This window comes from Cebus imitator, unplaced genomic scaffold, assembly GCF_001604975.1.
Source record: "Cebus imitator isolate Cc_AM_T3 unplaced genomic scaffold, Cebus_imitator-1.0 Scaffold114, whole genome shotgun sequence".
Classification (NCBI taxonomy): domain Eukaryota; kingdom Metazoa; phylum Chordata; class Mammalia; order Primates; family Cebidae; genus Cebus; species Cebus imitator.
The window spans coordinates 3,371,231-3,380,468 of record NW_016107429.1 but is presented as its reverse complement, the minus strand read 5'-3'; the positions used below and the strand labels follow the sequence as shown (position 1 = coordinate 3,380,468).

Genomic DNA, 9,238 nt, shown 5'->3' with positions numbered 1-9,238 from the left:
TCCTCTTATAATGTGTTGTTTGTCTTTCACTTCCTTTATGGTGTATGTGAGAGAGAGAGAGAGAGAGAGAGAGAGAGAGAGAGAGAGAGAGAGAGAGTGTGTGTGTGTGTGTGTGTGTGTGTGTGTGAGTGAGTGTGTGAGTGTGTGTGTGTGTGTTGTCAGCTTTTTGGAATGAAATTCTTTAAATGCAGTTTGATGCACTCATCTTTTCTTTACAGTTTGCATTTTTTGAGTCTTTTAAATAAAACTCTACCTTACACTGAAGCCATAGGATATTCTCTGATATTTTTTTCCTAAAAGTTGTACCTTTTATATTTGAGTCTTGATCCACCTGGAATTGATTTTTGTGAATGGTAAAGTAGGTATTTGAATCAGTTTTTCCCCCAAATGATTTATAATCATTTCAGCTTTGTTTTTCAGTCCATTCTTTCCTCTTTAGCTGTAGTGGGTAGCATTGTTTTATATCAGGTATTAACATATATATGGCCTATTTCTGGACTCTCTATTCAGTTTCATTAGTTTGTATCTTGTGTTAGTATCATGGTGACTAAATTACCATGGGTTTATACTAAATAAATATTGAGGAGGACAAATACTTCAATTTTTTCTTTCCTTTAGGAATGTTTTAGATAGTGTTAGATCGTTGATCTTCTATATAAATTTCACAATCACATTGGCAAATTTCAAAAAATACACGGTAGACTTTTATTGCAATTGCATTGAATCTGCAAAATATTTTGGAAAGGTTAATTTTTATAATGTTGCTTATTTTTGTCCACAAACATGGTTATATATTTATGTGTTTAATGTTTTAAAACTATTTTTTTCTTTTGCCTCAAAAAGTGACATTTATTCAAAGAAAAATAAAATGACAAGATGTCCATTCCTTGGCTCCCTTCCCTCCCTGCTCCTGTTGCTCCTCAGTCTCCCAAGATTGAACCCTGCCTGAAAGGAGTGGAAGCTGGACACACACTTGTATGAAACCCTGATGGCCACCCAGGAAGTCATCTTCATCAACACCTGAGGGAAGGCGGACTGGCTTACTGAGAAGATGCATGCTCGAGATTTCACTGTTTCTGCCATGCGTGGAGATATGGACCAAAAGGAATGAGATGTGATTAGAGGGACTGAGGTAGCTGGACAGCCCCTCAGATGAGGTCAGCAACATTGAGGGGTATTTCCTCAATGGAGGTGTTGTAGAAGGTCTCAGTGTCTCGAAGAGTCCTCTTGTCTTCTTCTGTCACCATGTCCAAACCTTGGCTCCCTTCCCTTCCCCTCCCCCTCTTGCTCTTCCTCAGCCCCCTAGATTGAACCCTGATTGAGAGGAAGTCACCATGTTAATAGCCACAATCCTTACAACCAAACCATCTACTTTGACTGATTCTGTGGTTATGGTTTTCCCTGTTGGTGGGAAGGTCATAATTGATGACTAAAGAGAGCTGCTGTGCATCAATGTCTCTGGCAGCAGGTCAGTGGTAATAAATACTCTGCTAGAGCCAGAACAAAACTCCTACTGATCACATCTCAATCCTTTTGGTCCATATCTCCATGCGTGGCAGAGACAGTGAAATCTTGAGCATGCATCTTCTCAGTGAGCCAGTCTGCCTTCCTTCTGATATTGATGAGATTACTGCCTGGGTGGAGGTCAGGGTTTCATACAAGACACACAATGTGTCCAGCTTCCACTCCTCTCATTCCATGTTGATGCAGAATTGGCAGATTCGACTCTTCCTTCTTGACAAGAATCCAAATGGGGTCCCTCATGAACTTCTTGGTCACCTCAGGCACATTAGAAGGCATTATAGCTGACAGCAAAACTACCTGGGTGTTGCTGTTGAGCTTTGGGAATATGTCATTGATCTGGTCCTTGAATCCATGGCTTAACATTTTGTCAGCTACATCCAGTACAAACATCTTGATGTATTTGGGAGACAGGTATCACCTGTTAAGCATATCAAACATATGGCCGGGGTACCCACAATGATACAGGGAGCTTCCATCTGCTGTTTCTATACCTCAGCATGTACGTTCGTGCCCCCAACACAGGCGTGACAGGAGGCACCCATGTAGTCTCCTAGTGCCATGACCACCTTCTGTATCTGCTGAGCCGATTCTTGAGTGGGTGCTAGGACCAAGGCCTGGTTAGCCTTTAGATCTAATTCAGACTGCTGCAGAATCAATATAGCAAATGAGGCTGTTTTCCCAGTCCCATATTGGGCTTCAGCGATCACATCATAACCTTTGACACAAGGTAGAATGGCTATAGCAGAGGGCTTCTCAAAACCATAAGCATAGATGCCATGAAGGAGGGAATTCGAGAGGTTCATGTCATCAAAGCTGTCAACAATCTCATTCTAGTTACTCTCCATGATCCTTCAGGCTCCATCCCATCAGGACCACTGTCTCTGGAATCCTGACTTGCAGACATGATCCTTAGAAACTCTAAAGCTGTTTTTATAATTGTCTAAATAAAGATCTTCTACAACCCTGTGAGATTTATTAATAGGCATCTTAATTTTTGTTGCTATTTTGAATAGCATTGTTTTAAAAGTAGAGTTTTCACCCGGGCGTGGTGGCTTATGCCTGTAATCCCAGCACTTTGGGAGGCCAAGGTGGGTGGATCATGAGGTTAGGAGTTTGAGGCCAGCCTGGCCAGTGTGGTGAAACCCCATCTATACTAAAAAAATACAAAAATTAGCTGGGCGTGGTGGCTCATGCCTGTAGTCCCAAGCTACTTGGGACACTGAGGCAGGAGAATCACTTGAACCTGGGAGGTAGAGGTTGCAGTGAGTCAAAATGGAGTTTTCAAACTGTTACTGGCTTACTGAAATGCAATAGAATTTTTTTTTTTTTTTTTTTTTTTTTTTTTTTTTTTTTTTTTTTTTTTTTTTTTTTTTTTTTTTTTTTTTTTNGAAGTCTTGCACTGTAGCCAGGGCAGTGGCACAATCTTGGCTCACTGCAAACTCTGCCTCCCATGTCCAAGTGCTTCTCCTGCCTCAGTCTCCAGAGTAGTTGGGATTACAGGCACACACCACCACACCCAGCTAATTTTTGTATATTTAGTAGAGGCAGGGTTTCACCATGTTGGCCAGGATAGTCTCGATCTCCTGACTTCGTGATTTGTCCGCCTCGGCCTCCCAAAGTGCTGGGATTATAGGTGTGACTCACTGCACCCGGCCAGAATTTTATTTATAAATTTTATGTTTAGCAATTCTGCTAAATTATGTTAGTATCATATATTAGTAGGGTAGGAGGGTACCCTAATAAGGGTAGGAAGGTATAAGGTAGTGGTTAAGTGCACAAGTTCTGGAGTTGGACTGTCTGGGTCAATCCTCTGCTACTAACTTGTTATATAATCTTGGACAAGCTATGTAGCTTGAGTTTTCTCATCTGCAAAAATGGGTAACAGTAAACATACCTTCCAAGATATATGGATTCAATAAGTCCTGTAAAGTGCTCAGAACAGTGCTTGATACACGGTCGTATCTAATAAATGTTATCTATTATTAGGACCTCCAGTATGATGTTGAAATGGCATGTAGTGGGTTTTATTTATATTTAATACAGTTTGAAAATATTTGGCCTTTTAACTATATAGTTTCTTTCAATTAAAAAAAGACTTCATGAGGTGAGGAAGCTATATACTGCATTTCTCTTCTTTTAGTGGTTTCACTAAAAATTTTAAAGTACTTTTTTAACTTAGCAATATTTAAAATTAACATCTTTTTTCCTAAAAAGCATTAATGTTAATAACTCCCTACTTTTAAGCCATTGAAGTATTTTAGTTTTATCTTTATTTTCAAAAATCCAAAAAATCAGATATCATTATTTTGATTAATATATTCTCTAGTTGATATTTGTTTACATTTGCCTCATGTTTCTTATTTTCTTGGCTCACAGTTTCATTTTCCTTCTTATACCTTCCTTCTGAGATAATTTTTCTTCTTAGTAGTATTCCTCTTTTGGAAATTTCTTTGGAGTTTCTGTTGGCATCAACATTCTCAATTTTTTTCTCAGCTGACTTTTGAAAAATAGTTTTCTTACCTTAAAAATTACTTTATTTTTAGTTATGGATCTATAAGAGCTATATAGGGTTCTTATAATTATTTGTTATTTTCATCTAACATTAAAATATATAATTCCACTCTCCTCTGGTTTCCATTGTTATTGTTGAAATTTTAAAGATGGTCTTGTTTTCTCTGATGTTCTGCAGTTACAATATAATGTAGATTTATTTTCGCTTATTTTTGCTTATATTTCTGAATCTGAGGATTCATCTTAACAATTATGAGAAATTTCCAGTCATTTTCTCTTTCAATATTGCACTATCCACTTCCTTTTATTTTTTTCCATCTGAAATTTTATACTTTCTACTTCTTTGGTTGTCTATATTAAGCTCTGGGTACTTTTTTTCAGATCTAAGTTTCAGTTTATTGAATAGTTTCTAGGCTGCATCTCCTCTATTATTTAATTTGTAACAATTTTTTCATTTTAATTTTAGATTTTCACTTCTAGAGGTAAAAATTTGTGTTCTTTCAAAGGTCTGGACATTTCTATAGTGTCTTGTTCTGCTGTCACAATACCTCTAATTTTTTAAATGTGTTGAATTTATTTTCACAAGCTTATTGAATTTATCTGAAAAAGTTTTGATAAGTCTGATTCTGTAGCTGGTTGTTTTGGTTGACTTCTGTCCATGTTTCCTTGGTCGTTAAGTATTTTATTAGTTTTGATTGTGAATTCATGTTATGTGGAATCTTTTCTCTAGGAATTTTGTGAAGTGTGGATTTAATGTGCCTTCCCTTCTGTAGGATTGTGTTTGCTTCTGCCAGATGCTAGATGATGCTACTAACTTGAGTTCATTTTCAAATAAATTTTCAACTACACAGAAATATTGCTTCTGGTTCTAAATGCCTGTGAATGTGGGCTCTACTCAGAGCCTAACTTGACTCACTAGGTAGGCAGACATAAGCAAGAATCTTCCCCATCTCACATTGTTCAACAGGGCTCTTCTTTAGATTGCTTCCTGATGATGTCACTTTACAAACGCCCCAGCTTCATTCAATTGTCTCTGATCTAAAATTTTGTACCCTCTAAGCTCCAGACTTTGTCTCTTGTCCTCCCTAGTCATGGGACCCATTAGAACTCAGGATTAAGACCACCAGAGATTGGCATATACCCTCGGAGTGATGCCGCTCCAAAGCTTGCCTAGCTCTCTGGAAACACACTTTCTACTACTCCTGGAAATGCCAACTTCCTGATCTCCATATTTTAAATACTACATCATTTCACAGTTTTTTTTTTTTTTTTTTTTTTTTNTATTTTTCTGTTGTCCAGGCTAGAGTGCAGTGGCGCAATCTCGGCTCACTGCAACCTCTGCCTCCTGAGTTCAAGCGATTCTCCTGCCTCAGCCTCCTGAGTAGCTGGAATTACAGATGCCTGCCACTGTGCTTGGATAATTTTTGTGTTTTTAGTAGAGATGGGGTTTACCATGTTGGCCAGGCTGGTCTCGAACTCCTGACCTTGTGATCCACCTGCAGCAGCCTCCCAAAGTGCTAGGATTACAGGTGTGAGCCACTCGTAAAATGCACCTGGCCATTTTTTTTTTAAATGGAATCTCACTCTGTTTCCCAGGCTGAAGTGCAGTTGTGCCATCTTGGCTCACTGCAATTTCTACCACTGGGTTCAAGCGATTCTCCTGTCTCAGCCTCCCGAGTAGCTGGATTTACAGGGCATGTGCCCCCTCTCCCAGCTAATTTTTACATTTTTAGTAAAGATGGGGTTTCACCATTGTGGCTAGGCTTGTCTTGAACTCCTAACCTCAGGTGATCTGCCTGCCTTGGCCTCCCAAAGTGCTGGGATTACAGGCATGAACCACTATGCCTGGCTGAAGTATTCTTTTAAAAATAAAATAATAGTAGTTAATATTTGTTTTATTCTTCTAAGCATCAGGACTGTGTTACATGTTTTACATGAATTATCTAATTTAATGTGCAGAAGAACCCATTCTGGTATGTAAAATCTCATTTAGCAATGAGAAGACTGAGATCTTGGGAGGTTAATAACTTATATGAGGTCCAGCTCATACTGCTGGACAGTTCTGGAACCAGATGGAAACCCAGAGTGATCCATGGAAGCTTTTGTGCATTTTCTCCACTTTTTATAAAAAAATATTTCAAACATACAGAAAAATTGAAGTAATAAAACAACAAACTTATATTTGTTACATTCAACTGTTATAAATTTTCTTTGCTTTCTCTCCCTGTGTATAAATACATTTTTTTCTATAATATTTTGAAGGTAAGTTTTAGATATCCTAGCACTTTACCCTCAATACTGAGACTTCATTCATAAAGTGAGCTTATAACTGTCTTCAAAGTGGTCGCTTTGGATTTTTTCTTATTGCTTTCCTGAAAATGGGGAACATTCTTTACTTGGACTCTTTTATCTTTGAAATCTGAGCTTTAGCAAAATGTCTGTGAATCATACCAAGTGAATCAATGAAAAATTTGTTAAAAAGAAGACCTAGGTCAATAAGAGAGGAAGTAAAAGTTATCAAAGAAAAGAAACTTGTTCCAATTTAGACAGTGAGACAAAGGGATATGTTGAAAAAACTAGTTGTAGTTCCCAGAACATTATGGGGGAACATTTTACATTGAGAAGAAACAAAGAGAAAACATTCAGGTAAATCCATGTGTACAAACATTTATCCCATTGTCATGCAATATTTTTTTTCTCTAGCTAGGTGATGACCCTTCCTACCTGGGGTGGGGATTCTGTCTTCTCTCTGTGTTATCCAGCCAATTATCTGGTTCCTGGTGCAATGGAATGAATGAACCAATGAATCCATTCCAATATACTGCTTATAGTAAAAAGTGATTTCCACTTATTACTACTGTTCCTGCTCCTGAAGCCAATTCTACAGATATAATTACTGCTACTGAAGCTGTTACTATTATTGTCACGGAGGTCTCTATAAGGAAAGTAGAGCCAAGTGAGGGAATATTATTCCCATCTTATAGTTGAGAAAGATTTAAAGGGAATTAGTCTAAACTTGAATGTAGGTATTCTATCTGCAAGTCCTCTATGGCTTTCCTTTTGATCTAGTGTTTCTTGAGCTTTCACTCTGTGCCAGGCACTGTTCTGCAGGTAAAGTAGCCAAGAAATTAACAGCAGAAACAGCATGTTTGCAGAAGTGCTGACTTCACCAATACCTGACCTTCTGAAAAGAACATGACTGGTATTAGCTGCTTTTTAAACTCAGTCTATTATAGATAATCATGCACATGTTAACTGAATATTAAAATATACTTTTAGGTGAATATATATTTAGATATTCATAGGTATCATTTCTAAAATATAAGTATTTATAAAAACTATTTTATATGGATATATAGAGATGCATATATACATGTATATGCACATATATATATCTGTATATATACCTATATGTATCTGTGTGTGTGTGTGTGTGTGTGTGTGTGTGTGTGTGTGTGTGTGTATATCTGTAAATACTATAGGGACTTCTGCCTAATTCTGCATCCATGACTAAGGAAGCAGGAAGTAAAGAAGTTAATGGACTAAGGCAGGTCTGAAATTCCTTAGGGCTGCACATGAGAGATGAAGGCTAGAGAGGAGCTAAGTCATTGCCTTGGATGTCAGCTGGAGTCGGATTCTGGGTTTCGTGGCCATTGGGTGCCCATTATATGAATTATTGTCCCAAACTGTAGACTTTGGGGTTGTTTTGTATACTTTTTGCCTCAATGCATCAGCTTCCAGGGGCATGCTCATATTATGGCACATAAAATATTTCTGGAGATGGCACATGACTGGCTTTCCCATAAAAGCTTTTATTGCTTATATTCAATTCCCAAGCCAATTTCTGTTTATATTATCTTCCCTTCTAAGAGCTTTCTGCACATGCACTAACTGCTACTAATCCACTCAGACTTTTGAAGTGGTTTTGAAGAAAAGCAAACATTGCTAATTTCAGGATGAATCTCTTGTGTGACAAATAGGTGATTACTGGTGATGATCTGGTATTTTGGTTCAACATATTCTCCAGAGGAGAATATGCCCTGTTCTTAAGTCTTTATGCTAATTGTTTTTTAAAAAAGTTTAATTTAATTTTACTTTAAGTTCCAGGGTACATGTGAAGGACGTGCAGGTTTGTAATATAGGTAAACATGTGTTTTGGTGGTTTGCTGCACCTATCAACCCATCACCCAGGTATTAAGCCTTACATGCATTAGCTATTTATCATGATGCCCCCCCACCCCCTGCCTACCTGACAGGCCTCAGTGTATGTTGTTCCCCTCCCGGTGTCCATGTGTTTTCATCTTTCAGCTCCCACTTATAAGTGAGAACATGCAGTGTTTGGCTTTTCTGTTCCTGCATTGGTTTGCTGAGGATGATGGTTTCCAGCGCCACCCATGTGCTAAGGATATGATCTCATTCCTTTTTATGGCTGCATAGTATTCCATGGTGTGTATGTGCCACATTTTCTTTATCCAGTCTATCATCAATGGGCATTTGAGTTGATTCCATGTCTTTGCTATTGTGAGTAGTGCTGCATATACTAATTATTAAACAACATTTTTTTTATTTCTCTGGTATTCAGTAATAATTTATCTGATATTTACAACTCTTATCATCATCATCATCCATATATCTATTACACAAGAGCAATGGAACACATTTTAAATATCAGGCATCAAGTATCATAACATGATGCAACTACTAAAAATCAACTGCAAATTGACATTTTCCTTTTAAGTAATATTCAACCTTTTTGTAATAACTATATAATCTCCAGTTTCTCTGTATGTAATATGCATTTCTGGCAAAAACATTGTGAATAATATAAATGCAATCTTTAAAAATAACTTGGTAATGTCTATAATCCTTTGTATTTGAGGTTTCAAACTTGTTAGGGGAATATAAAATATGGTTGTAACAAGAAGCACATTCTTAATGGCATCCTTAAGCTCAAGTTCTGACCTTAAATATATTAACATAGATATGGCACAGGGTACTTTAGATATTGAGCAAACAAACCAAGCATTAAAAAAAAAATCAGAAAAGACTGAGGAAACAAGACAAATGGAGAAATTTTTATTTAGATTTTATTCATGTAGGGAACTTTGGAATTCATGGAAGGTAAGGGTTATTGCATACCCTTTGTAGGCTGAATCAGGTGACCACCTGGTGAAAAGTGGCTTCTTCTTTTTTTTTTTTTTTT

General features: G+C 37.4%; 1 pseudogene; it reads right to left on the bottom strand.

The window, feature by feature from the left end:
• Positions 1–1,135: 1,135 nt before the first annotated feature.
• Positions 1,136–2,428, bottom strand: LOC108311385 (annotated as a pseudogene).
• Positions 2,429–9,238: the final 6,810 nt, after the last annotated feature.